Source organism: Bubalus kerabau, chromosome 13 (genome assembly GCF_029407905.1).
Source record: "Bubalus kerabau isolate K-KA32 ecotype Philippines breed swamp buffalo chromosome 13, PCC_UOA_SB_1v2, whole genome shotgun sequence".
Lineage (NCBI taxonomy): Eukaryota > Metazoa > Chordata > Mammalia > Artiodactyla > Bovidae > Bubalus > Bubalus kerabau.
Window position 1 is genome coordinate 45,646,600 of NC_073636.1, and position 27,414 is coordinate 45,674,013.

Here is a 27,414-nt window from a genome sequence, read left to right on the forward strand (position 1 = left end):
GTCAGTCATTCACTCTTCTTTTTGTCAATAGCCTCAGCTGCTAATTTTCTGCCTTACTGAGTGGGCGATGATAATTGAACAGGGCTCAAACAGGCAAGATTGATGTTTTTGAATTGTGGTGCTGGAGAAGACTGACTCTTGAGAGTCCCTTGGACAGCAAGGAGATCAAACCAGTCAATCCTGAAGGAAATCAACCCTGAATACTCATTGGAAGGACTGATGCTAAAGCTGAAGCTCCAATACTTTGGCCACCTGATGCAAAGAACTGACTCATTGGGAAAGACCCTGATGCTGTGAAAGGCCCGAGGGTAGGAGGAGAAGGGGATGACAGAGAATGAGGTGGTTGGATGGCATCATCAACTCAATGAACATGAGTTTGAATAAACTCTGGGAGATGGTGAAGGACAGGGAAGCCTGGTGTGCTGTAGTCTATGGGGTCACAAAGAGCTGGACTTGACTAAATGACTGAACAATAACAACAACAATCAGAACAGTCCTCTGCTAGAAAAAGGTTCAGATCTTTCACTTTTACAGAAGCTTTTCATTTGCTTTCAAGCTGATGGATACGTTTGAAATGATGGGAACTGCTAGGAGTCTGATTTCCAAATCAGCTTAATAAGCTTCAACTATGATTTACTGAAGGTGAAGATGGTCACAATGATCTGGGATTTTAAACCTAGTAAGATACAGTGTTTGGACAAATTTTCTCTATCTGAGTTAATTTGGTATAACTGGTATAAGTCACTATCTGGTCAGTTTCTCTTAGTTAAAATAGTTGTCTCCTTGGTATGTTTGCAAGCTCTGTGATAAGCTGGAGAAAAAAAATTCCTCAAGAAAAGGCGATGCAATCAAATATATCATTTTCTCACCTAGATTTGCTATTTATGATGGAAGAGCAAGGGGATGTCTACACTCTGTTTGTCAGGGATGTAGATTTCCTTGATCTCTGAGGTCAGGGTTGATTACAAGTACCATCGTGGGGTGAAGACAAGACGGAACAGTCTGGATGGAACACTGTCTGTGCTGATTGCTCTAACGGGGCTGCCGACCCGAGTGGTGCTTTACATATTCAATTTGAGGCACGTGGTTAGGTTAACAGGAAGGGCTCATTCTAATGCTTCAGAGGCAAAGCTCCTGATCTTTCTTGGCTCCTTTTCCCCAGACTGTGGCAGAGGTCTCTAAATTGGGAGTAATCTTGCATAGCCCGCGGGCTTCCTCCGTGTGGTCCAGCCAGGTGCGGTACGGATGAAATGTGGCAGTGAGGACAGGGCTGTTAAGTGTAATGGACAAGCCGTGTCAAGAGCAATAAAGCAGCAGGGGATACGGGACTTTGAGAGCTGCTTTTATGAACACATCGAGAGCCTCACCGATTGTACTTGGGAGCGCAGTAATGCAGGAAGCAGGAACAGCGGCCAGGAGGCATTCTCAGGAGGGGCAGAAATCCGTTCCTTCTCTCCAGCTAGCTAAAGACCAGATACGTTCCCAGCATCCTGGGATGGGCATCAATGATGGTTTGGATAGGCCCCTTGTTTGGGAGGGGGTACTGAATAACTTAGAAGGGAGTTGAGATTTATACACATTTATATAAAATAACCACAAAACCAGAAAGAGACAACATGATGAAGTGGGTAGGATTTGTCACACAAGGAGGTAAGAAGCTCAGCGAAAGCAGCCCCCAAATATATTCTCCAAGCTCAATATGAATAAAATCCATGCAGTGTCTCGTAGCCCAAAGGCCCTTGTGATGCAGCCACTGCCCGCATCTCTGATTAGCCTTTTTGCCTGTCCCTCCTACTCATCATGTTGCAGCCACATGAGTCTGCTCTCTTTTGCTCACTTGAGTGAAGACTGTTCCTACCTCAGGGCCTCTGCATGTGACCTCCTCCACATGCCTTAGCACACTTTACCCTACACTTTCAAGGGTACACTTCTTCCCATCTTGAAAATACACCTTAACTTTATTTTCCCCTTGTTATATGCACACCCTTCAGAGAACACAGCATAGTCTGTAATTATTTTATTTCTTTACATGTCTTTTTTTTTTTTTTAAGAGTTTTTGATGTGGACCATTTTTAAAAAGTCTTTATTGAATTTGTTACAATACTGCTTCTGTTTTAAGCTTTGGTTTTTGGCCCTGAGGCATGTGGGATCCAAGCTCCCCAGCAAGGGATTGAACCTGCACCCCCCTACACTGGAAGTAAAATCTTAAACACTGGCCACCAGGGAAATCGCCCATGTTTTTTTGTTTTAAACCACTATGTACAATTTATGAGGAAACATCTATAATTTTTTTTCCTGTGGGATTTTTCATTTTGTAAAACTAAATTGAGCAGACTGCCTGGGACATAGTAGCTACTCAGTAAATATCTATTGAGTGACTTACTTTCACTTTATTCCTTTTGAGTGATATTATACCATCTAGAGATTCATTTGGCTGCAGAAGCAATATTTAAAAAGGTAAATATTATAAAGTTGGTCAAATACCTTTAATACCTTACTGGAACCTACTCAGATGTTGGAGAAGGAAATGGCAACCCACTCCAGTGTTCTTGCCTGGAGAATCCCAGGGACGGGGGAGCCTGGTGGGCTGCCGTCTATGGGGTCGCACAGAGTCGGACACGACTGAAGCGACTTAGCAGTAGCAGCAGTAGATGTTTTCCGCCAGCGATCAAGATTGCTTTCATAAGACCATGCATAGGTGTAACTATGCATTCTTAACTTTGTACCCTCTTTTCTCTCTTTCCATCTTCCTTAAAGGGTTTCCCATGTGATGTTAGTGGTGAAGAACCTGCCTGCCAATTCAGAAGACCCAAGAACCACGAGTTTTGATCCCTGGGGCGGGAAGATCCCCTGAAGGAGGGCATGGCAATCCACTCCAGTATTCTTGCCTGGAGAATCCCATGGACAGAGGAGCCTGGAGGACTACAGTTCAAGGGTAGCAAAGAGTTGGACATGACTGAAGTGACTTAGCCTGCAAGCATACATCTTCCTTAAAAAGTTTTTGTAACATGGATAATATATTATTTTCTTCTATATTTTAACACTAAAATAAATAAGTTTTTACTATAAAAATGTTATACATAATAGAATATAAATCATATCAAAGTACATATATAATATAATGCAAAATGAAAATTCTTCTTTTTATATCTCACCTCCCAATTCTGACCCCAATTTCACTTGTCCCTCTAAAAAGTGGCAATTGCTGTTAACAATTTGGAATATATACTTTCAAACAATTTTCTACCCATTTGTAAGCTTCTTATTGAATCCTTGCATTACTATCTATTTTATTGATTTCTGTCCTTTTCTTTGTTATTTTCTATTCTCTATTCTCTTTGGGTTTATTCTCCTATTCTTTGGGTATATTCTGAAGTCAAATGCTTAATGCATCAATTTCCTACCTTCCTTCTCTTCTGTGTGAGCATTTAAGACTAAATTTCCCCTAAGTAGTCCTTCAGCTGTTACTGTTACCAAAAGAGTGTGAGGTCCGTCTGCTGGCTGCTCAAAAGCCAATAAACAGGCCAGGTTGGTGGAAAGGAAAGTTTGCTTTATTTCAGGTGCTGGCAGCTGGGGAGTGGGGAGGGCATACGTCTATCTAAGGGCCAATTCCCCTCCTCCCTCCACTGGCAACCAGTGAGGCAAGAGCTTTTACAGACAGAAGGAGGGGGCTCCCCGTAGAAACAGCACAGTGAGAGCTTAACCAGCATGGCTCAATCCAGGTCCCAGAGCCTCCAGAAGGAGGGAAGTGGGAGAAGGCTGCATGAAGGGAGGGGTAAGCAGAGGTACCAGAGAACACCCCTGAGAAGGTCCACGCTACCCTTTTTGGTGTTCTGTGATATTTCTTCTGCTTCTTATACACATTGCACATTTAAAATAAAAATCCTGGAGCAAATTTTTCTAAGAAAGTGTGTCATCTTCTTAGAAAACCCGAGGGTACAGTGGACACTGGAAATAATATGCTCTGAGAAACCCGTATAATGGAAGGAATTTGGATCACACACACTGAAGATGATTTACAAGTGTGTTGGTCCTTTTGAAATTTTCATGCCTGCTTAGATATTTTAAAAATAATTTAAAATATATCACTATGCTTTTCTTTCACCAGAGATGACATGTCATAGAGATATTTTAGAATCCATTTTCCAGGAATAATGGGTATAAGTGGCTCTCCAAATATCTTGTTCAACTGTGTTTGAGCTCCAATATAATTGTTACAAGGGTACTTATAAGTTCTGACGATTTGTCCTGAATCCTTCTTGGAATGAAAAGTTTAATCATTGTGTTGCTTGAATTTGCTATCCTGCCCATCACATCAATCTGAGAGGTGAAGTTGAAAAAAACAAGTAAAATCTTACTAGAAAAGCCTTTTTTTTTTTTTTTTTTAGTGCTAGAGAATTAAAAAAAAAGAAAGAAAAAGGAAATAGGAATGACTGCCTAAACGTGGCAATAAAGTTTATCAGCAAGTGATGCTCAACAGAGCTTTCATAAGGAATCAATAAAGCTGGCAGTTTGTGATTTGCAAACCACTGTCTGTTTAACCTTAAGAGTTATCACTCACCCTCTTCATTAGAATAGTAAATTAAAAGGTTCACAGGAACAGCTCAGTTTGGCTTAATTTAAGTCCCTTCCCAGAAAATGTGGAGATTAATATGATATAGAAATCAATATTTTTCAGCTACGGAGACTCGGGGCTTGGCATATTTCCTCCCATCCTCCTTTCTCCCGTGGCCGTCCAGATTCTATTCCTATAATCCTTAAATCCCCAGCTTATTCCCATCACCATAGAAACACCTGCTGTGTGATCAGTTTTGATCAGTTGCAGGCTAACCCTCGGTGGCTTCTGCCAGCCAAGCTCTTCTGGCTTCAACCCCTGTTCTGTAGGGCAAAGTGCTGGGGTGGGAGTCTCGCCAGGTCTGTTATCTGACTCGCTCCTTGGGGAGATGTTCTCTTCTTGCTTGCGTTAGCAAGGGCTCGAATGCTACGGGCCACAGTCGTTTCTGAAATACCTTCCATACATGTGAACAGATCTAAATTCTTTCCTCCCCTCTCCTCCTCTCTCCTTTCCTGTCCTTCCTTTCCTTCTTCCTTCATCTTCTCCTTGCTTTCTTAGTTTTCTCTTTAATCTTCAGTCTCCTCTCATTCTAAAGAAGCCATTGGCCTCAGCCTAACATGCGGATGTTGAGAAAATAATTAACGTTCTGGGAGATAAATGTTTTTTCTGAGTGTTTCAGCCTTATATCAAGAGCTTCACAATTGTGACCATTAGTGTTTGTCAGTGTGAAGTGTGCCCGCAGGGGTGGGGCTGGATGAAGCCGATGGGTACGCGCTTTAAACTCAGCTCTGGTTTCTGGGATGACACGGAGCAACGTGTTTCTGTAAAGTCTGGAATATACACAACCTGAAATTGTGTCTGAAATCAGTAGAAATTACACACAAAAAGAGAAGGAAGACTTTATGCAGGCGAGGGCTGCATTGAGCCACTCAATTGATTTGGTCACTTCAGCTACCTTCACGATTGATGAGGATTGTGTCAGGATTGATTCGGCTGTAGCAAATGGTATTGATCATTAAGATAGCAAAAGAGATTAGATCCCCGTGTCACAGTGCAAAATGAAGTGGAGATTTGTCAATTATCCTGTGAGTTTGATCCATGCACTGTTGTCATGGTTTCTCTTAATGTCAGCATGGTCAGTTCTCTTTGGGGGATGAAATATTTTCACCATTTGTCCTAAAATGCTTATAGGTTCAGTCTGATCTCTCTTGCCAAATATAGCTCAAAATTTTAGGCCACTTTCAGCTGATTTGAGTTAGACAAAATGGGGAGGAAATAAAGACAAACATATAATTACAATGGAGTTGAACAATTATGCCCACCCAGGGAGGGGAATGGAATACAGACTACAAAACACAAACACAGCATACAAATACAGAAAACAAAAGGGGATAGAATAAAAATTCTGCTATTAGGAAGCACGTTCTTTTTAGACAAAATATCTCATCTTATTAACTATGCTCTTCCAGTAAATGGAAAAAAAAAAAGTTTTATTTGTATCAAGTAGCTTGATCTGATCGCCTCTAACCAAACAATGTAAACCTGTGAATTTGTCATATTCATCTGGAAAGAAGGAAGAATGATGACTGCTTCAAGTCCTGTTTCGGGTTGAATTCTGGTCAGCTATTTGCATTGTTCATGCATTTGCCCACAATGGTGGTTCACATGGTCGAACCACCAGTCCAGCCACCAACTCTGTCTCGTGTGTTCTCCTCTCGACTACATAGACCCTCACCAGATCAGAATTTCTAAGGAGCCAGTGATATTAGAGACAATCTATTGCTTCTTTTCCTCTGTGTAATTGAAGATCACAGCTCAAGCTATCCCAAGTGCAGGTGCCTCAGTAAAGTATTATGTCTTCTATCTTCATAAAAAACCATCACCACCACTACCCCCACCACCAATCCCCCACCATGGATTTAAAAATCTACAGCTTTTAAAAAGTATTTTATATTTTGTTACTTATATTTGTAGCTCTTGACTTTCAGACTGGGTGGGCAGTGCTGAAAATTTACAATTAAAGCTCTTTGGTTACATAGAACATAAATACCAATTCTTGTATGCTAACACTATTCAAGATGGGTTTAGAGTCTGTTCCAACTGGCACCTATTTTTGAGACGTGACAAGTGTGGCTCCTATACTTCTGTTTTTCCCCCAAGCCCCTTTTCCAGCCAGACTGCCTACAATTTCTATCATCAGTGTCACTACCATGGGTCTCAATAATCTACATAATTGATAGAGATTAAAACGCAAATATTATTCAAGAGGAAAGAATCCATTTACTAGTAATGTGGAGCCTGATTTATTGATCAGATTAGATATTAGCAAGCAGAACCCATGGGAATGAATTTCTTTTCCTGTCTCTGTAGGAGTAACGAGCAGAAGTACAGTTCAGGTCAAAAGCCATGTAAAAACATCGGAGAGCATGCAAAGGATGAGAAGGACCAGAGGGTGTGTGCGTGCGGTAACATAAGGGCAGCAGCAGAGGATCCAATTCCATAAGTGTTTGTTTTTCTGAAGAATCAGCCTTACCTGTTTCTTCCACTTCCCAGGTATTCATGGGGCAAAATGAGGGTGGTTTCCAATTTTACTAAGCTGATGTATATTGTAACATTTTCCTTTCATTCAAGCTGTGCTTGGAGCAGGTAGACTTTCCCACTGGCCCTGAAGGTTTTCTTTCATTCCAGAGACTTGAATTTAACCTGATTTCTTCTGGATTGCAAAGGGAAACCAGTACCTCTGGAAAATCCTGTCTCCATCTCTAGGGGGAGCATATACCCTGGTCAAGCACTCCACAATGTGAATGGTGTAGCTGAACTGGGCTCTGGTGAAGGTGTCCCTATATTGTCGCTCCCAGGAGGGATCAGTCTCAAAACTAATCAAGAGTTTATGGGACAAATCTACTTAGAGGCTCCTGGTTCAGCAGTAAAGAATCTGCCTGCAATGCAGGAGCAACAAGAGACTTGGGTTCAATCCCTGGGTCAGGAAGATCCCCTGAAGAAGGGAATGGTGGTCCACTCCAGTATTCTTGCCTGAAAAATCTCAGGGACAGAGAAGACCGGCAGGTTACAGTCCGTGCGGTTGCAAAGACTCAGACACAACTGAAGCGACTTAGCCTGCATGGAGACAGTTGACAGTGACTACTGAGGTGATGCAATGCACTGACCACATAGGATGACTCCTCTGTCCCTCTTTTAATGAAATGGACGGATACTTACTCTTGAGACTTACTCTTGAGGTGACTCTGCTGCTTCCCAAGCCCATTGGGCTAAGTCGGTGCTCAGTGAAAAGGCTGATGTTGGAAGCAAATACTACAAACTGAATTTCAAACACCTAATAAGATACAGAAAATTACCTCAAGCTTTCAGATGTCACATACTGTAAAAGTACAAATGAGGTTGCACTTTGCAGTCCCAGTGTAATTAACGCCGCGCAATGATCAAACCATCAGGCTCTCCTCCGCGGGCTCTAGCGGAGGAGGTGAGTGTGAGCGACTGTTCACCAGTCGGGATCCGACAACTACTCCTGCGGCACTGATCTGCCCTGCCGGGTCGGTTTCATCTGTACCACACACATCCTCTGAAAAGGGGATGTTTTCCCTGTGCAGAGATGGCCATTTTGAGGCTCCTCCTGACGCCAGCCTTTGCTCTTGGCTTTCTCTCTCAGGCTTCACTTTACATCAGAGCAGCGGGGAGAAATAAAACTGGATGGCTTTCAGTTCCAATCACGTCTTGTTTTACTTCGCTCCAGCCAATACGTTATTGGGAAATAATGGATTTCTATCTGTGAAAGTGAAAAGAACAGGTTTAAGATTTTCAAATTTAAGAACGCTCTCCTTCTGCATTTTTGGTGGTAAATGGGAGGTTCTCCTGATGGAAAGAGGAACATTTCATTTTATTCTAATGTAAAAGAGTTTTTTCAAGATAGAAAATCCCATTAGTTTTTATCCCGAGAAAACACAGCCCTTGCTCTGCGTGGAAGCTTCGCAGGAAAACTCAGGATATGTTCCTAAAGTGCAGAGGGAGTCAAGGGTGTTCACAGGACCCACCCTGGAACTCAGCACATCAGACGCCAAGCCTCACACTTAGCAGGGATGTGAGCCCCTGCGCTCAGCCACTTGCACCCTGGAGCCCTGACACGCACCCAGTCCAGCCGAGGACGTGGTGCTTATAGGCTCTCACTAGGGCTGCTGTGGTGTAAATGCCAGCTTTTTTTTTTTTAAGACTATTTTTCAGAGCAGTTTCAGCTTCCCGAAGGCACAGAGATTTCCCATGTACCCCCTCCCCCTGGTGGCTCAGATGGTAAAGAATGCACCTGCAATGCAGGAGACCTGGGCTTGATCCCTGGGTCGGGAAGACCCCTCAGAGGAAGGCATGCAACCCATGCCAGGACTCTTGCCTGGAGAATCCCATGGACAGAGGAACCTGGTGGGCTACAGTCCAGGGGATGACAAAGAGTCAGACACAACTGAGCAACTAAGCACAGCACAGCCCTGCCCCATGTATACAGTCTCCCTCGTGGTCAGTACCCCCACCAGGTGGGACGCTTGTTACAACTGATGAACCTACACTGAATCATCACCCCAAGCCCACAGTTCACTTTAGGGTTCTCTGGTGATGTTGTACATTCTCTGGATTTGGAAGAATGCATAATGACATGTATCCACCATAAAAGTGTCCTACAGAGTAATTTTACTGCCCTACAAACCCCCTTAGCTCCATCTGCTCATCACCCCATTCCTTAACCCCTGGCAACCACTGATTTTTAAACTGTCTCCATAGTTTGCCTTTTCCAGAGTGTCATCGTGTTGGAATCACACAGTACGTAGGAGGCTTTTCAGATTGACTTCCTTCCTTTAGTTTATGCATTTAAGTTTCCTCCATATCTTTTCATGGATGGATAGCTCACCTTTTTTTTTTTTTTAAGGTGGAGTGATGGACTGGAGGGGCTGTGGTGGGCTGGCTGCAGGGTCTGGTGAAGTCTGGCTTCTCCACCATACCCCGTACAGGGCCTTTCAGGGTGTGGGTCTCTGCTCCCCTCAGGAACACCTCATGCCTCTGCCCAGGTGTGAGGACCGCCTGGGGCCAGGGCGTGGCAGCGGCGCATCTCCTTCTGTGCCCTTTCTCATCAGCGTAATACAGTGTGTCCTCTTGCACTACACATGCAAACCTCCACGGTTTCCATGACAGGTAATGAGAGGGTGAACATTGCCTGTAACATCCTCTCTCATATATATTTGATATGTAGAAATAGAGAGTGAAAATCGCTCGGAACTAAGTTCAGGCCTGAAAATTGGTCATTTTTGACAGTTAACTTGAGCTCGGCACTTTGGCTAATAAATCCTCTTCAGCTCCTGACAGACAGGTGAAAGCGACCATCGTGTGGTGGAACAACCTCCATAATTGGGTTTTCCTGCCTGCGGTGAGGCTGTACTTGCTGGATGTGGAGAAAAGATAAGCGATATCCAGCCTGGTCCGCTGTCCATGGGGCAAGGTGACCTTCCCTTGTGACATGATCTCCAAATTCATTTCATAGATGACAAAGGCACAGAGCTTTTATTTTCTCTCTATTGCTCCCTTTGGTTTTTCTTTTTTATCCTTTTTTTCTCTTTCAAAAAGTTAAGACTATACTCAGAAGTATATGTAATTAATAAACGTCATTTTCCTGAAAAGCATTCAAACCCTCCCAGTTTTAGAGCTGAGGAAACTTGGTTCCAGATTCTTCTGCATTTTAACCCATTTGGATTTTTAAAGTGGATCAAAGTAAGCATTTCTGGGAGCATGACTTAGTCAGTCATGACTGTAGCTTTCCATCCAGACTTTAGATCCTTCCATCATCTCATCTCTTGACAGTCATGAACCCCATGTCACCTGCCTTCTTGCCATCTCCCCCCATCGCCAAGGTGCTCAGTTTATTCCTGTTTCCACATTTATGGTGGTTATTCACTTGCTGTTATGTATTTTTTAGCCCCTGTCTTATTTTGTTCCCACCACCCCTGTGAGTCTAACTTCTCTCCAACTTATTTGAGGGAGTGGACTTGCATTTATTTAGGTTGATTTTGTTTGCTTTTCCTTGGGAATTCATTTGCTTGTCATTTTTGCATTCTCCATGTTCCTTATTTTAGCTTATTTTCTATAGTATCTACACCTAGATCCATGGTGATCACTCTCTGCTAATAGACAGGTGTTGGCTTAGCACTTGGGGTTATGCACTGGTTTTGGGGGCACCCCAGGGTTGCCCAGGGATTGAACTGAGACCTCGGGGTTCTGACGGGGTGTTTTGACTCAGAATATTAAACTCAAAGTCTTCTGTTCTTCCTCCTGCTAATTGCAAGTCTGAAATGCCAGTGTCTCCTGTCCAGTCACCTCCTTACATCCAGTCCAGGGTTACCCTGACCCTGCAGGTGTCCCTGGATCCCTTCCCCATCCTCTGCCCTTCCCTCCTCCACTGTGCTATCCACTTCGGTCAGTCATTCTGCTCACTGTGAGTCCAACTTGTTGACCTCCAAGTCAAAACCCTTGACAGGTTTCTACTGCCCCAAGGATCTGGTCCAAACGCTTCAATGTGGACCAGAAGCTCTTTTTGGTTCTCCCACTGCTAACCTCTCTAAACCTAGGTACCATCCTCTCTGCTGGCTCAGGACATACTCTGTGCCTCTGTCTAACCAAGTTCTTCTAGTTCACGCTTCCTGGGGCACCCAGTCCTCAGCACACCCTGTCCTTATGTCCAGAACAGTTTCTACCACATAAACTCCCCTCCTGTGCATCTTTCTGAAATGGCTATCACTTCTTGAGGACGGCTTATCTGACCCAAATCAATCTCGGTTTCAACTATCCTACTGTTGACTTTAGTAGGTTCGGTTTTAACAACTTGCTGGATTTTTGTCTTTCATGTTTGATAAGCTGGGTAAAGAGTGGGTCTGTATCTATTTCTCAGTATCTCATACTAATAAATAATAAATGTAAGTTGAATAAGTAATGAGTAGCTACAAAGAGTCGCAAGAGGTGAGCCTGTGTACAGGGACCAATTCATAAAAGCCTTGTTACATCATCTTTCTTGTAAAGGTTGCCATTGAGAGATTTTAAGCAAGAGGATCACATGAGTAGGTTTTCACTTTGTAAACATTCTCCCAGCATCCTTGTGATGTTTATTAGCACAAAACCGAAGGCCTGGGGATAACGGCTAACAGACCATTATAAAAATGTCTGTAAGAAGTTGAGGTTCTGACCCACAGCAGTGGGAACAGTGGGGATAGATTAGAAAGGCATTTATGAAGCAGAACTCAGAGGGCTTGATCGTCAACAGGATGCAGGAGAGGAGACACAGGAGGAAATCCACAATGATCTCTGCCTTCTTCCAGGGTAACAGTGTGGGTGAGATATTCCTGAGACGAGGATCAGGAGGAGAGGACAGTTAGGGGTTCTTGTGGCAGATGTTCAGGCTGTGATGGGAAGACACAGGTCTGATGTGAAGGGAGCATCCCGAGCAGAAAGGGTAGTATTGAGCAAGTGGATAGGGAGGCAGGTAGATACAGGAAGAGTTTGGTTTTGCTCTACAGTCTTCCAGCTATGTGACCTCACAAGCTCATCATTGTAAGCCTCAGTTTCTTCCACTCCATAATGGGCATAATAATAGCACTTCATCCACAGGAGAAACTGTACAGTCAAAAAGAGGATGTATACAAGGGACTTAGCATAATGTCCGACAGTAAAATGCTGGTACCGCTGACACTGAAGGTGTTTAGTGTGTTGTCATCAGTTGGCAGGAGGATAGTTGTGAATCCCATGGACAGAGGAGCCTGATGGGCTACAGTCCATGGGGTTGCAAAGAGCTGGACATGACTGAGCAACTAACTGACAATAAATTGTCACAATGGAGGCGAATGAGAAAACTCAGGTCACGTGTGAAAAAATAAGAGAGCTGATGATGGAATTCTGTGGGGACAATGGCATTTAAAGGGGGCTGAACTAAGAGATGCCTGCAGAGGAGACAGACATCAGTCTGGGAGCAGACAGTGGATGGGAACTTGGAGGAACTCAAGGCCCGGGGCCTGGGTTCACTGCCCTCTGGAGGCAGCCCCTCCCAGCTGTCCACAAATGCCCTTTGGATTTATTTTCACATCTTTACATAGTAATCAACCTTCCATCTTGAAACAGCTCCCTTGAAGTCTGTAATAACATGGTAAATGAGTCCAACTGTTTCCCTGCTATTGGTATTGTGAAAATGGACTTTGTCCTTATGTCTCAGTAATTTTTTCTCCATTGTTTGCTGATGCTGTCTGAATAGCTGGTGAGGAGAAAAGAAACCCCACAAATTGAAGATACTTGCCATGAAGGTCTATTAGTGGTCATCAGGGATTCTTTAAAAAGCCAAAATCAATGTTTAATAACCAACCTAATAAGAGCTATATGGAGACTGTATGTGCTTTCTCTTGTAGTTATACTTTTGCCAGGCTTTATGGGAGTTACTGTGCTTTATTTAACCAAGAACTTTACCTTGAAGTAGTCGTTTTTCAGATAAAACAAATCAGCTGTATCAAGTCTTACTGTATCAGTATTGTTTTCTTTTGAAAACTGAAAAATATCTTCCTTATTCTAATCATCACTATGAAGAGGCTTAAATTTTTTTAAGATGATACCTTGAAAAAAATATGATTGACGCTTACAATAATTAAAGATACAATGGGTGGTTCCCTGGATTATCAGCAAAAGAGTGATATCATCAACCCCGGAGTTTGCCAATAAGCAGCTCTTTGATTAAAGTTGGCATTTAAAATTTTCTAAATTCCCCTTTTTTTTTTTCATTTGAAATAAGCAGGTTAAATTGGATGATATTTTTAAGACCTTTTCTGCAATAGTTTTTGTTATATTTCTAGGAAAATAAACAATAATGTGACCTGGACTTAAAAGACTTGCTCACTAAATCTGGGGTTGCTAATCTTAGAGTCACCTTATTAAGCATGAAAGATGTGGATTTAAGGCCAAAAAACCCACCCTGACGATAGCACTGCTTTACAAAGTGAGTAACGACCTTTCGGAACTCGTTATTTCCACATGGATCATAATTCTCCCTCTTCCTGGGTGCCCGCTGAAGTCCTAGTGAAGAATAAGAAAAGCTTGGATGCTCAAGGACACACAGGAGGCAAGCAGAGCAGCTGGTGTGAGAGAAGTCAGCGGAGAGGATGGGGGAGAGGCTGTATTCGAGAGGACAGAAAGCCTGGCCCCACAGGCTGGGGTGCTGAGGACAGAGGCCTTTCAGCAGCAGACCCTTCCACAGTGGTCCAGGCACTGGGGAGATGCTCTGCGGAGTCCGCGGGAATTGAGGGGTGGGGAGGGGCTGGTGAACTCCTGTAGAAGGGGTGTCAGGTCCTCTGGCTCCCTCCCTCCCCTAATTCCAGAGTCCCAGCAGAGGAGGCAATTGTAGAGAGTCCTCTCTGGACTGAGTCTAGAGAGACTGGAGAGCGCCAGGCAGAACTCTAAGTGCTGTCTTTTGAGGGTCCCCCCAAACCTGCTCATACCTATCATCGCAACTGTGAAATCCAGAAATTAAAAAGCGGTGCCCACATACACACAACTTCTAGGCACCATCTAGTACTTCACCCTGAATAGCAAGCAGACACCCAAGAGTAACCAGATGTGAAAAGAGAGGGTCCAAACAGAAAGAGAAAAACCAAATTAAACAGAGGATGAAACACAGGAAATGGCCATAATAAAGGGAGAACTCCATCATTTTTATGCTTAGGGAAATGAGGTGAACAAGATGCTATAAAATAAAAGAATAATCAGGCCACAAGGAACAGCTCTTGGAAATTTAAAATGTGATAGACACAATAAAAAGAAATCAATAAAAAAGTTGGAAGATAAAGGCTAGGATATCTCTCACATAGTATATAACAGAGATAAAAAGAAAATTTATAAAATTTAGAGGAGCCGTGCAGAGGTCCAAGAGTTTACTAATATCAATTCCTGAAAAAGTGACTAGAAAGGGATAGAAAGGAAATAATCAAACTTATAGAAGGTTGAGTACCAAGAATCTGAGTTTTCAACCTGAAATGGCTCATCAGTTGCTTAGTGTATTGAAAGAAAAGGACACTCAATGCGGGCATGTAATTATAAAATTTCAGAACTTGAAGGATGACCTGAATATCTCAAAAGCTTCCAAGTTGAAATTGTAGGGTTGGAGGACAGGTAACATATAGAAATAGGAATCAACATGGACACAGCTAGCTCAAAATTAATTCTGAAGGTGTCAATGAATGACTTGTAACTAAGATTTCAATACCCACATATCCATCATTTGAGCATGAGAAATAGATAAAGATATTTTAATTTTGCAAGGATGAATCCATTTTTTCTCCATTCACTTTTTATTGGAAGCCTCTGTGTTATTTGTCTCAGAAATAACAGTCATTATGCAAAAAAGCCTTGGAAACTGTAGCTCTCACTCAGGAGAGCCCCGGGAACCATTCCCAGAGTAAAAGAGCGGCAGGACTGGGGATGGCACCTTCCAGTTAGAGAGGAGGAAGCCTCACAAAGGACTAGACTGAAGAGCCATTGATATGCCTTGGTGTTGATATGCCTGAGTATCAATATACCTGAGTAACGATATACCTGAGTACTGATATGCCTGAGTATTGGGGAAAATATTGACCTGCATGGACTGTTCTGAAGGGAAAACTTGAGTAGGTAAACAGACAACTAAGCAAATGAAAAATAGGAGGCAATCACTAACTTCAAGAAAGACAAATATTATAAAAATACAAATATAATCTTAGACCACTACTTGTCAACATTTACCATTAAAATAATATAAACAATGAATTAAGCAAAAGTTGTCATATGATGCTGTGGGAAAAATGAGAAATGTGGGTATAAAAATCTGTATTTTCACATGTAACCAACAGTTAGTCAATAATGATTAAAATTGATAGAGATAAAAATAAAGCTAGTTCACTTCAGGTAAAAAGTCTTTCCTCTGTGATATTATCTGTAGCAATGGGGTGGTCTGGGGAGGGGGCTGCTGTATGCCTTATAGTAATCAAATAAGATTAATAGCAAAATCCTAAAATCTCAGAGATTTAATACGTTGGAGCTTATTTCCCACCCAAATTCCTCCAGGGAAATGGCGGTGCTCTGGGGAAGATCCCTCAAAATGGTGACTCAGACAGGCCATGGGCTCCATCACTGGGGGCTTCTGCCGTCAGTAAGGATCTTCTAGCTGTGCTGTGCCTTCTTGATGGAGGAGAAAAGACCTGGAGACTCTGCAGACGCCTTTCCCTCCTTATGTTAGAAACAGCACCTCAGTTCATGGACCAGAATTGGGGCCTGACTCTACTTAACCACTGGGCACCATGTCGTTTCATTTTTATGCCCAAGAAGGAAGGAAAACTGGATATAGGTCATGTTGGTCATCTTTACCAAGTGCCTTTAATACTGGTCGATTTTTCACCAATATGAATGTGAGCAAAATTACAATAATATATACTCTAATAAAAATAAATTCATAAATGACAGGTCTATAACAGATTATTTAAAGAGATAGACACTGACATAGATTGTAAGTAGTAATCGTGACATTCCTGAGTGTTTCCTCCATGTCATAGCTATGGTCAGACCTCACAGCATCGCAGCTCTAACCCAGTTCATCAATCCTGATATCTGTGTAAAATTAGAATTGGTTGGCCCATAGTTAGAAAAAAAATATTCAACTCTCACATGTCTCATCAGGTGAGAAGCAAGCTTCACAAACAAGATAAATGGGGCAGACGTTTTTCTTTGCTATTATTGTTTCAAACTGTTAATGGTCACCATAGTGCTTGCTCACAGTTCACCCTGAGGATGGTTCAGCCCCAGTTCCATCCCAGTTGAGTTCTGCTCCGCCCTCTCACAGAGGGCAATTTCTGATCTGCGGCAACCTGATCTCATCCTCCACCCCCTGAAATAACCATTCCTACCTTAAGGAAGGCTTTGCATCACAATTTCCCCACTAGAACTTCTCTGACATCCCAGAAGACAGGCTTCTATTCAAACAGCAGTTTTTCTCTGTAAAACTGAAGTGGCATTTTGGGGGCAGAGAATCAAGTATCAGTTCTGTTGTCTTGTGCAGTTATTTAAATTTTTTATCTTCTTTGCACTTTCATGTGCTGATTTCCTGTCTCTTGATCTGTCTTGCAAGCTCCTGGGGGCAAAGACTGTGTCCCAGACTGCCTCCTCCTCCCTCCCCCATACACACCCTGTCCTCCTCCTACACGGACTGTTCCAGCTCTTGGCTCATTTCTCATGCAAATATAGGATGCCTAACAATTGTTTTGGGAACAAGAATATCTGATCCACAAAGCAGGCATGCAGACAGCAGTATTCTAGTGAGTGCGTTCTGTCACTCAGTCCTCGCTCCAGTGCTCTGCAAACAGTTCCTGCAGAAATCCTGGCGAAACTGGAACCTCCCACCTGTTCTAAGTGTCTGGAGGTACAGAAGGTAGGTTTGGCTGTGTTATCAAGGCTCGCTCCAGCTTTTCCCTGCTTATCGGGATATGTGAACCACCACAGGCGCGAGAGCAAAGGCAGGTCTTGCTATAATATTTCCAATTACCTTTGCTTTGAGAAATACTGGTCAAGTAGGGTTTCTTTTTAAGATGCTAGCAGTTGGATGCTGAATACTTATAAAGCACAAATGGTTCAAAAATAAAAATGGGCTGCTACTGCCAATGCTTTTCACAAGAGACCTGAAACTCTTGGTCTTGGAGAGGAAAGAGGAAAAAGAGGAAGAGGAAGAAGAATGATGCAGTTAGGGGATGAGAAAGAGAGAATTGATGTGAGGGAAAGAGAGGGGAGGAGGGAAGAAAAAGAGCAGAGAGAACACCGTATGAACCCCAAAGCCAGTACCATAACCCTGAGATGACATATTCTTGCTCCTTAAATATGCCTGTGAGCTTCCCCATAGCAAACACTACAGACGTGAAGGGACACTGGGTGGAGTGAGACCAAGCTTACATTTGGATGGGGAGACCCATCTACCCCGTTTTGGCAGAAAACACATCCAATGTCCCTCTCCTGGGGTCACTGATCCCTTGAGGAAATATACCATCAGTCTCAATTTCCATAGTTTGGTGACCTTATTGCCATGGCAACTTTAGTGTGATGTTGGGAGCAGCTCCCAAAGACTGCAGTGAAAAAGGTGGTAGGAAGAAACCTTTTAAGGTTTCAAGGTCATCAAAGATGACCTTGCATGACATCAAGGCAGGAAAACAGAGAGGAAAGACAAAACACACGAGCAGAGTGGACAGGGCTTGGGGACTTCCTCGCTGTGTATAGGGGTGCTGGGAGGGGGGCACGCTGTGAGAATGGTTAGTTGGTAGAAGTCTTCTGTGCTCATGTCCCTCTGTTATATTATCATCTCCTCATGACCTCCGCTCTAACCAGGAACTTTGCAATATGAATATATGTTTAAAATCTTTTTGTTGTGGAAAAAATTAGGCAGAAATACACAGACGTGTTTATAGATTTCCTGCACACTTTGCACAAGATTACTGACATTCTTCCACACTTACTATGTCTCTGCTGCCTGTACCATCCCCCACCCCCATGGCTTATTGCTTTCCTTACAGTTTCACGTGTTTCTTTACTTCAGGCCATCAGGTGAAGTCTATACACATGGAGATGCAGACACCATCTCATCAGCCCCTTTCCATTGCCAGCTGGTCCTTTTGCACTGGGCCCCCGGGTGACCCCTTACACCTGATGTTACCCAGCAATATGAATGGATTTTACAGGGTGATTCTGGGACTCCTCTATGTAGATCATTCTTTCTGGAACTCCCTCACTTTCTGGCTACCCTAGAGAACCTAGATTTTACAGGGTGATTCTGGGACTCCTCTATGTAGATCATTCTTTCTGGAACTCTCTCACTTTCTGGCTACTCTACCAGATGTGGGCCCTGTGCTCTGAACCCTCAGGCAGCAAGATGCCTGTTGCTGGAGTTGCGGGTGCATTGGAAAGTGCATTCAGAAAAAGGCCAGAGCCCACAAGCCTCGCCAGTCACAGCCTCTGCCTCTCATGGGTAGAAACCCTGGGGTTTCTGGGAAGACATAGTCTTCTTATGTCTTCAGATAAACTAAAATCAGAGAGTCTACATATGAGACTTACTACCTGCAGGACTAAACTACTTGCTATTTCTAGAAGCCAGAGTGAAAGTTGCTCAGTCCTGTTCGACTCTTTATGACCCCGTGGACTATATAGTCCATGGAATTCTCTAGGTCAGAATACTGGACTGTGTAGCCTTTCCCTTCTCCAGGGGATCTTCCCAATCCAGGGATCGAACCCAGGTCTCTCGCATTGCAGGCAGATTCTTTACCAGCTGAGCCAACCAGGGAAGCCCAAGAATACTGGAGTGGGTAGCCTATCCCTTATCTGGCAGATGTCCCTGACCCAGGAATCAACCGGGGTCTCTTGCATTGCAGGCAGATTCTTTACCGACTGAGCTATGAGGGCAGCCCTGAAGGCCACCTAATAAACTTTTGGAACCTAAAGTTTTTCATCTGGAATTTTAGCTTTAGCTCTACAAGCAGTGAACTTTCCAAGCGCACTTCTTTCTACTGGACCCATGTCTACATAGAAGATTTTCGCCTGTGGAGATGTTTTTCTGGAAATGTAACTGCTTGGGGAACTGCAATTTCTTTTGCTGCTGTACCAAGTGACCACAAAAGTAGTGGCTTAAAACATACGAATTTATCATCTTCCAGTTCCGCCTGTCAGAAGGCCAGCATGGGTCCCACTAGGTTAAAATCACACACACAGATACACACAACATGCTACTCTAACACATTTAAAAATCTTTTAAGAAATGTGCTCACAGACAAGTGATAACTAATTTTAATTAAATTTTCATTTAATTATGATATAATTAACAGGACAAAGGACAGCTTTAAGTGGATTTATGACACTACTTGAAGACCCTTTGGAAGAGAATATAGCGGAATGAATTCTCAAAAAAAAAACTGTGACCCACGTGTTTCCTTTTCTATTAGAGCACAGACCCCAGCATATGGCAGGTCACCTCTGTGAACCTGACCTTGTGTCTCTCATGGAGATGTCTGAAGCAGGACAGACAGAAAATCCAGTGGATTTTCGACTGGACCTTTTTCTTCCCTAATTGATAAAATTTCATAACTGAGAAGGGAGCAAAAGATTGATAGATGTGATTACTGGTGAGTGACTTAAGGAAATAATCTTAACTGGTGTCTAAACTTTGGATGTTGGCTCCTATGAAGATTTTTATTATTATTACCTTTTTTTTTGCAATCCATTGTCACTAATTTTAGGGTTGCTTATTATAAGCAAAGCTTTATGTTTGTAGAACTTGACAAGTTTCTATCCACTGACTCATCTTATGTACTCACAGAAGCCTCATTATTTTAAGTAAATGTTTCTCTAAAACAAACTTGTAAAACACTAACCTTACCCTTTGCTATTGGTTTGTTTGGTTTAGATAATCATAGATTGGCGAAAGATGGGACCAAGTGCTAAGTCGCTTCAGTCATGTCCGACTCTGTGCAACCCCATAGACGGCAGCCCACCAAGATTCCCCGTCCCTGGGATTCTCCAGGCAAGAACACTGGAGTGGCTTGCCATTTCCTTCTCCAATGCATGAAAGTGAAAAGTGAAAGGGAAGTCGCTCAGTCATGTCCGACTCTTAGTGACCCCATGGACTACAGCCTACCAGGCTCCTCCATCCATGGGATTTTCCAGGCAATAGTACTGGAGTGGAGTGCCATGGCCTTCTCTGATTTATTTTAGCAAATCAGCTTTAAAAGGTGACCTTGATAAAATGGTCAGACAGACATCAATGGGAGGGGTGGGGGAGAGTAGGCCATGCCGCGATGACTTCTCTATCCCATGGTGATGACCTCAGAGGGTGTGGGCAGAGGTCTTCACTGTCTCCACGGGGACCTTCACCCCAGTGCACACTGGCTCAGCCCACCCCTGGAAGCCTCTTTAATCTTCTCACAGCTGACCCGTCTGCCTCCCTCACGTTTGGATTTTTTCAATGAAGAGACTCCTCTAATGGCCCTGATTTGTTAATAATGGGTTTTGCACAAAATAGAAATTGGACCTGCAAAGGGGATGACCTCATTTAATCTCCTCTGAGAGCCTGGCTGTGGCAGAGGCTTCCTCTGTAGCTTGCGCTCCCTTCACCGGGAGAGGTAATTACAGAAAAATCAAATCTATGGACTGTGTCGCATTGCCTTTTACCTGCACGATGCCGCAGGCGCCGACTCCCGAGTGCTCACCCTTGTTTAGAAGATTCATGTTTATCTAATGGGAACTCAATATTATGGTCCGGGGAAGAGCCGGGGTGTTGCTAATGGCCCATCAGGGACGGCTCCTCCCAGGTTCCCAGGCCACGCTCCAGTGGCTCGGAGACCACACGGTGCCTCCCTCACGGGCCCTCCTGCAGCGTTACTCATCCACACTGTCCCACAGAGACGGATGTCACAGTATCCTAATGGTGGGGAAGGCGGAGACACTGTCCAGAAAGGACTGTGCTCACAGGGGACCCCACGCTGGGAGAGCCGCCAGGCTGTGCCGGGTCTAGACCTCGCCCTCCGTCTGGATGTGGAGTGGACACCTGCAGTGGGAGGGTGTCCCAGCCACAGCAAATCTGGTTGGTATGTACTTCACAGAGCCACAGATCTCAGCACGCTACAGCCCTCTCTCCTCCAAGTTGCAGTTTAAGATAGGAGATGCGATGTAATCCGTGTTTTAGACTGAGGCCATACCGTAGCATCACATCATATAATACTGCAATAATGTCAAAGAACCCACATGCATACTGGAACAAAGCCAAGGTAGCACTGTAATGTCCTGTAATATATTCCATATTTTATACTGAGGCAATTCTGTAGCACCATGTCATATAATGCTGTCCTGTAATGTCATAGAATCACAGAATCCATGTTTATACTGAGGCAATACAAGGTGATATACAATATTATGTAATAAAATACTGCCCCAATATAGTTGACTCTACATTTATAATGAGGCTGCTGCTGCTGCTGCTAAGTCGCTTCAGTCATGTCCGACTTTGTGTGACCCCATAGACGGCGGCCCACCAGGCTCCCCCGTCCCTGGGATTCTCCAGGCAAGAACACTGGAGTGGGTTGCCATTTCCTTCTCCAATGCATGAAAGGGAAAAGTGAAAGTGAAGTCGCTCAGTCATTTCCGACTCTTCACGACCCCATGGTCTGCAGCCTACCAGGCTCCTCCATCCATGGGACTTTACAGGCAAGAGTACTGGAGTGGGGTGCCATTGCCTTCTCCATTATAATGAGGCAGTACTGAGACAAAGAAAGACTATGGGACTTGGTCAAAATTATATATATATATCTTCAATGGTATTAATGTATTATATAGATTTCATATGGTATTAATATATATCATATATATCTATATGGTATTAATATATTATGTATCTTTGTATGTTGTTAATATATACTATATACGTATTTCATACAGTATTAATATATATTATATTTTCATATGTCATTAATATATTATATATTTGACATGTTTTAATATATATTATATATTAATTTGGTATTAATATATTATATATATGTTCATATAGTATTAATATATATAATCTTCATATGGTATTAATATATATTATATATATCTTCATATGGTATTAATGTATATTATATATATATCTTCATATGGTAGAAAAGACCATATTTGAAAAGACCCTGATGCTGGGAAAGATTGAAGGCAGGAGAAGAAGAGGATGACAGAGGATGAGATGGTTGGATGGCATCACCAACTCAATGGACATGAGTTTGAGTAAACTCTGGGAGCTGGTGATGGCGTGCTGCAGTCCATGGGGTTGCAAAGAGTCAGACATGACTGAGTGACTGAACTGAACTGATATTCATATGGTATTAATATATATATTATATATATATATATATCTTCATATGGTATTAATCAAGGTTCTCCAGAAAAACAAAATCAGTAGGAGATATACTCGTCTGGTTTAAGAAATAAATATATATAAACTAGGAAATTGGAATCCCTTGCCTATCTATCACCTATCTAGAGAGGCATTTATTACAAGGAATTGGCTTACACAGTTGTGGAGTCAGACAAGTCCTGAAATCTGCAGGTGAGCCCACAAGCTGGAGGCCCAGGAGAGCTTTGCTGGTGGAGTAGCTGGAGTCCAAAGACCAGCAGGTTGGAGACTCAGGAAGAGCCAGGTTTTCGGCTCAAGATCAAAGACAGGAAAGCAGCCTATGTCCCAGGTCAAAGGCCAGTTCTCTTTACTTGAGAGAAAGTCCATCTTCTGTCTATTCAGTCCTTCAGCTGACTGGACAAGGCCCACCACGTGAGGGAGGGCATCCACTTTAGTCTATTCAAATGCTACGTCAGCTAGAAACTCCATGGCAGTCACACTCAGGATAATGCTAACCAGATATGTGACACCTGTGGACCGGGCAGGTTAACACTAAACCAACCACCACGTGGCCTCTCTCCCGATGGTGGTGGCGCCCTTGTGTGGCTGAGCCTCAGGGGGCAGGCAGCACCCTCTGTGAATGGTCCCCATCAGGGCAAGGTAAGACAGCACGTGTGACAAGATTACAACAGCTTGGCACCTTGCAGAACCTCAAACAGTCCCGTTTCCAGGCCGTCACCGCCTAGCTCCCAGTCTGACTCCTCCGGAGCCCACTGGTCCCCTGCCTGTTTGAACACTGCTCACATTTCCGTTGGTCGCGTTTCAGGTGCACAGAGCCAGTCTCTCCGTCCTGCAAGTCTGTGAGCTCTGTTTCCCAGAAACAGAACCACACTGTACAGCTGGTGACAGTCGTGTCTGGAGGCTTCTGTGCACTGGAGGAAGTTACCCAATATCAATTTCTCTGGATGACTAATGAATCTTCCTTCCTGCTCGTGGGCTCCGGTTCCCCATTATTTCTACCTACCATTTGTTTCTTATGGACTCTGGGGCAAATAGGGCCTCTGGGTCCAATGTCCTGATTCCTTGTGTAAGGACTGCGACCAGTCCTGAGACACCTGCTAGGGACGGAGGACAAAAGTCCAGAGGAATGGTGAACACAGCCTCTCTGCTCACTTCTAACACAGACCAGAGGAGACCCACAGGGACACAACCAGAGGGGTCAGGGAACCTGAGACATTCAGTGACACAGACCAGAGGGGGTCGGGGGACCTGAGACCTGCAGGGATGCAGACCAGAGAGGTCAAGGGACCTGAGACCCTCAGGGACACAGACCAGAGTGGGTCGGGGGACCTGAGACCTGCAGGGACACAGACCAGAGAGGTCAGGGGACTTGAGACCCACAGGGACACAGACCAGAGGAGGTCAGGGGACCTGAGGCCCTCAGGGACACAGACCAGAGGGGAGGTCAGGGGACCTGAGGCCCTCAGGGACACAGACCAGAGGGGGTTGGGGACACAGACCAGAGGGAGTCAGGGGACCTGAGACCACAGGGACACAGACCAGAGGGGGTTGGGGACACAGACCAGAGGGAGTCAGGGGACCTGAGACCACAGGGACACAGACCAGAGGGTTTGGGGGACCTGAGACCCACAGGGACACAGACCAGAGGAGGTCAGGGGACCTGAGACCCTTAGGGACACAGATCAGAGGGGGTCAGGGGACCTGAGACCCTCAGGGACACAGACCAGAGGAGCTCAAGGGACGTGGTGGCAGCAGGGAGCAGGGGCCCTGAGACTTGCACATACACTGACTCAGGGCTGCAGGGGGTGTTCTTGGACCCTGCAGTCCTCCTGCAAACAGGAGGCCTCAGCTGGTTTGCTGAAAAGGAAATGAACAAGAGCAGACACTTTACGGACAGATTACAGATTGTTCATGACGGGATGACAGCAGAGGACCTTCCTCCTTTTTGAATATACAAGGCAGGAGCTGCAAGCAGGAAAAACCCCTCAAAAGAGGAGCAGCGAAAAGTGGAAGAGAATAGTGGATTCCCAGGGAAGTTAAGGGGCAGACAGAGGAGTGAAATGGGAAGAATGGAGGCATCTTCAGGAGGAGAGGAAGAGAGGCGTGTGCGCCAAGTCCCCCGAAAGGCGTGCAGAGCTTAGTGAGTCAGACCAGGCATGGAGATCCCCGGGCACACGCACACCCCGGGGAACATCCCCGCTCACTCCGGGGCCTCTCCGCGTTAATCATACACGCATGGCACTTCCTGTTTAATCACTTGGCAATTATCTGGTTTATATCCTCTGTTTTCATCTCCTAAACAAGATTTGCCTCATCAGATCTTAAAATTGCATTTGACATGGTAACGAATAGTTGAATTATTTGTTCCCTACAAATGTCATTATTTACCATGTAATTTCCAGGAAGACACAGCTTCCGAGTGTCCACACAGGATTTACTGGGCCATTATCACACCCACCACTGCTGGAGTGGCCAGTGAGGGCGTCCGCGCCGAGGACCAGCGTGAGGAAGTGTGGCGCTGGAGGTGGCTTTCTGAGAGCTGTGGCTCCGCTTTACGAGCCTCGGGGAGAGCATTTAATTTCTCTTTGTGTCAGGGCCTCCATCCGGAAAATGAAAAACAGGAGAGAAGGAAGGTTGCAGGGATAATTAGAAAGAACAAAGCAGGGTTAGGAAGAGACACAGAGGCAGGGGTGGGAGATGCTGGCGGTTTTGGTACAATTGGCCCACCCACAGCTCAGGAGCGAGAAAAGACAGGGTTCTCACACAGCCAGACGCACTGGGAGACCCCATTCCAGAGCCTCCCTGAGGAGAGAGGGGGGCTGGATTAAGACCGTCTGGCTTTTGGGGCCAAGGAAAGGTGTGTCTCTTGAACACAGAGAAAGGCAGCAAGGCAGTTCCCTTGCCAGTCTTGAGGTTCCTCACCTTCGGGGTAGGCTCAGTTTAGGGAACTCACCTGGAGAATAAAAGAAAACATCGCCAGCAAGTGTGCAATGGGTTAGCAAGCAGACACAAAGAGTAAGATTTTTTTTTTCCTTTTGTTTCATCTTTACCAAGTTTACCAGTGACCCCTACTCCCCACCCTCGCAGTTGGCGCCCAGCTCTCATTCCCCTGGACCTGCGGCTGCCTTGACACAGCTGGGCACCCCTCCTCTGCTCCGCCTGTGCTCTCAGGGCTGTACTCTTACTGTTTCTCCCCTAGACAGTCTCTCCATGTCCTTTGTGACCCCAGCACACGATGGTGGACTTTTCTCCGGATGCCCACTCCTTTGGGGACTCCATTCAGGCGTGGAGTTTGACCTTTGTGAGGAACACACCCAAGTCTGTCTACCATCTTTCTGGCCCCAGCTCTCGGCAGCCTCAGTTCAGTTCAGTCGCTCAGTCATGTCTGACTCTTTGCAACCCCATGGACTGTACACACCAGGCTTCCCTGTCTATCACCAACTCCCAGAGCTTGCTCAAACTCATGTCCATCGAGTCAGTGATGCCATCCAACCATCTCCTCCTCTGTTGTCCCCTTCTCCTCCTGTCTTCAATCTTTCCCAGCATCAGGGTCTTTTCAAATGAGTCAGTTCTTCACATTAGGTGGCCAAAGTATTAGAGTTTCAGCTACAGCATCAGTCCTTCCAATGAATATTCAGGACTGATTTCTTTTAGGATGGACTGGTTGGATCTCCTTGTAGTCAAGGGGACTCTCAAAAGTCTTCTCCAACACCACAGTTCAAAAGCATCAATTCTTCGGCTCTCAGCTTTCTTTATAATCCAACTCTCACATCCATACGTGACTACTGGAAAAACCATAGCTTTGGCTAGATGGACCTCTCGAGCCTAGAATCATCTATTTAACTGTCTCCTGGAGCCCTACTCCAAAGAAGGCAATGGCACCCCACTCCAGTACACTTGCCTGGAAAATCCCATGGATGGAGGAGCCTGGTAGGCTGCAGTCCATGGGGTCGCTAAGAGTCGGGCACGACTGAGTGACTTCACTTTCACTTTTCACTTTCATGCATTGGAGAAGGAAATGGCAACCTACTCCAGTGTTCTTGTCTGGAGAATCCCGGGGACGGGGGAGCCTGGTGAGCTGCTGTCTATGGGGTCACACAGAGTTGGACACGACTGAAGCGACTTAGCAGCAGCAGCAGCAGGAGCCCTACTCAGATGACAAGGGGACATCTCACACCCAGGATTCCCTGCATGAACCTCCAGATCTCTGTCCCCGTCCCCTAACCCAGTCACACTCCATGCCTCTTTTTATCTGGTAGAATATTTTGGCTTGTTTCTCAAGAGAAAACGTGTGGTTTCAACTCCCCTTGACATTGTCAAGCAATCAAGCAATCTTCATGGCTGTACCCTAAGGACAGTCCCGGGGCCCCGTCCCCTCCCCCCTCAGCTGTGGGATGCTGTCGCTCTAGTCAGGACCCCCTCCTGCTCTCACTTGACTTACGGTTTTTCCCACAAAACAGTTCCAGGTGTCCCCTTCCCAGACTCTGGGGGTCCCTGCTTCACTCTGAGCAGAAGCGAGTGTGCTCCCCAAAGGCCCCTGACGGCCTCATCCCGCACCCTCTGCCCTTGGAGCCCGTGTCCTGCCCTCCCCGGGCTCCAGGCTCCCGTGTTTATCTAACTTTCCCCCTGGCTTCCTGCCTTTCCTTCCTCAGCACCTCGCTGGACTGTCAACTGTGCCAGCGGGCTTTGCGGGCCACTGACTGAAAATGGCAGCAAGACCCCACCAGTATAGGCTAGTTCCTTCCTCTGCAGGGGTTTCTCACCGCCTTTATGTCCAAGGTAGGGTCTGGATTCTCTCTTCCTTTGTTGGTCGTTTCCTCTGGAATCAAAGCTCCCCAAGTGCAGGCTTTGGTGTGTGCTCTGTCCTGGAGCTGAGAACAGCACCAGACTCCTA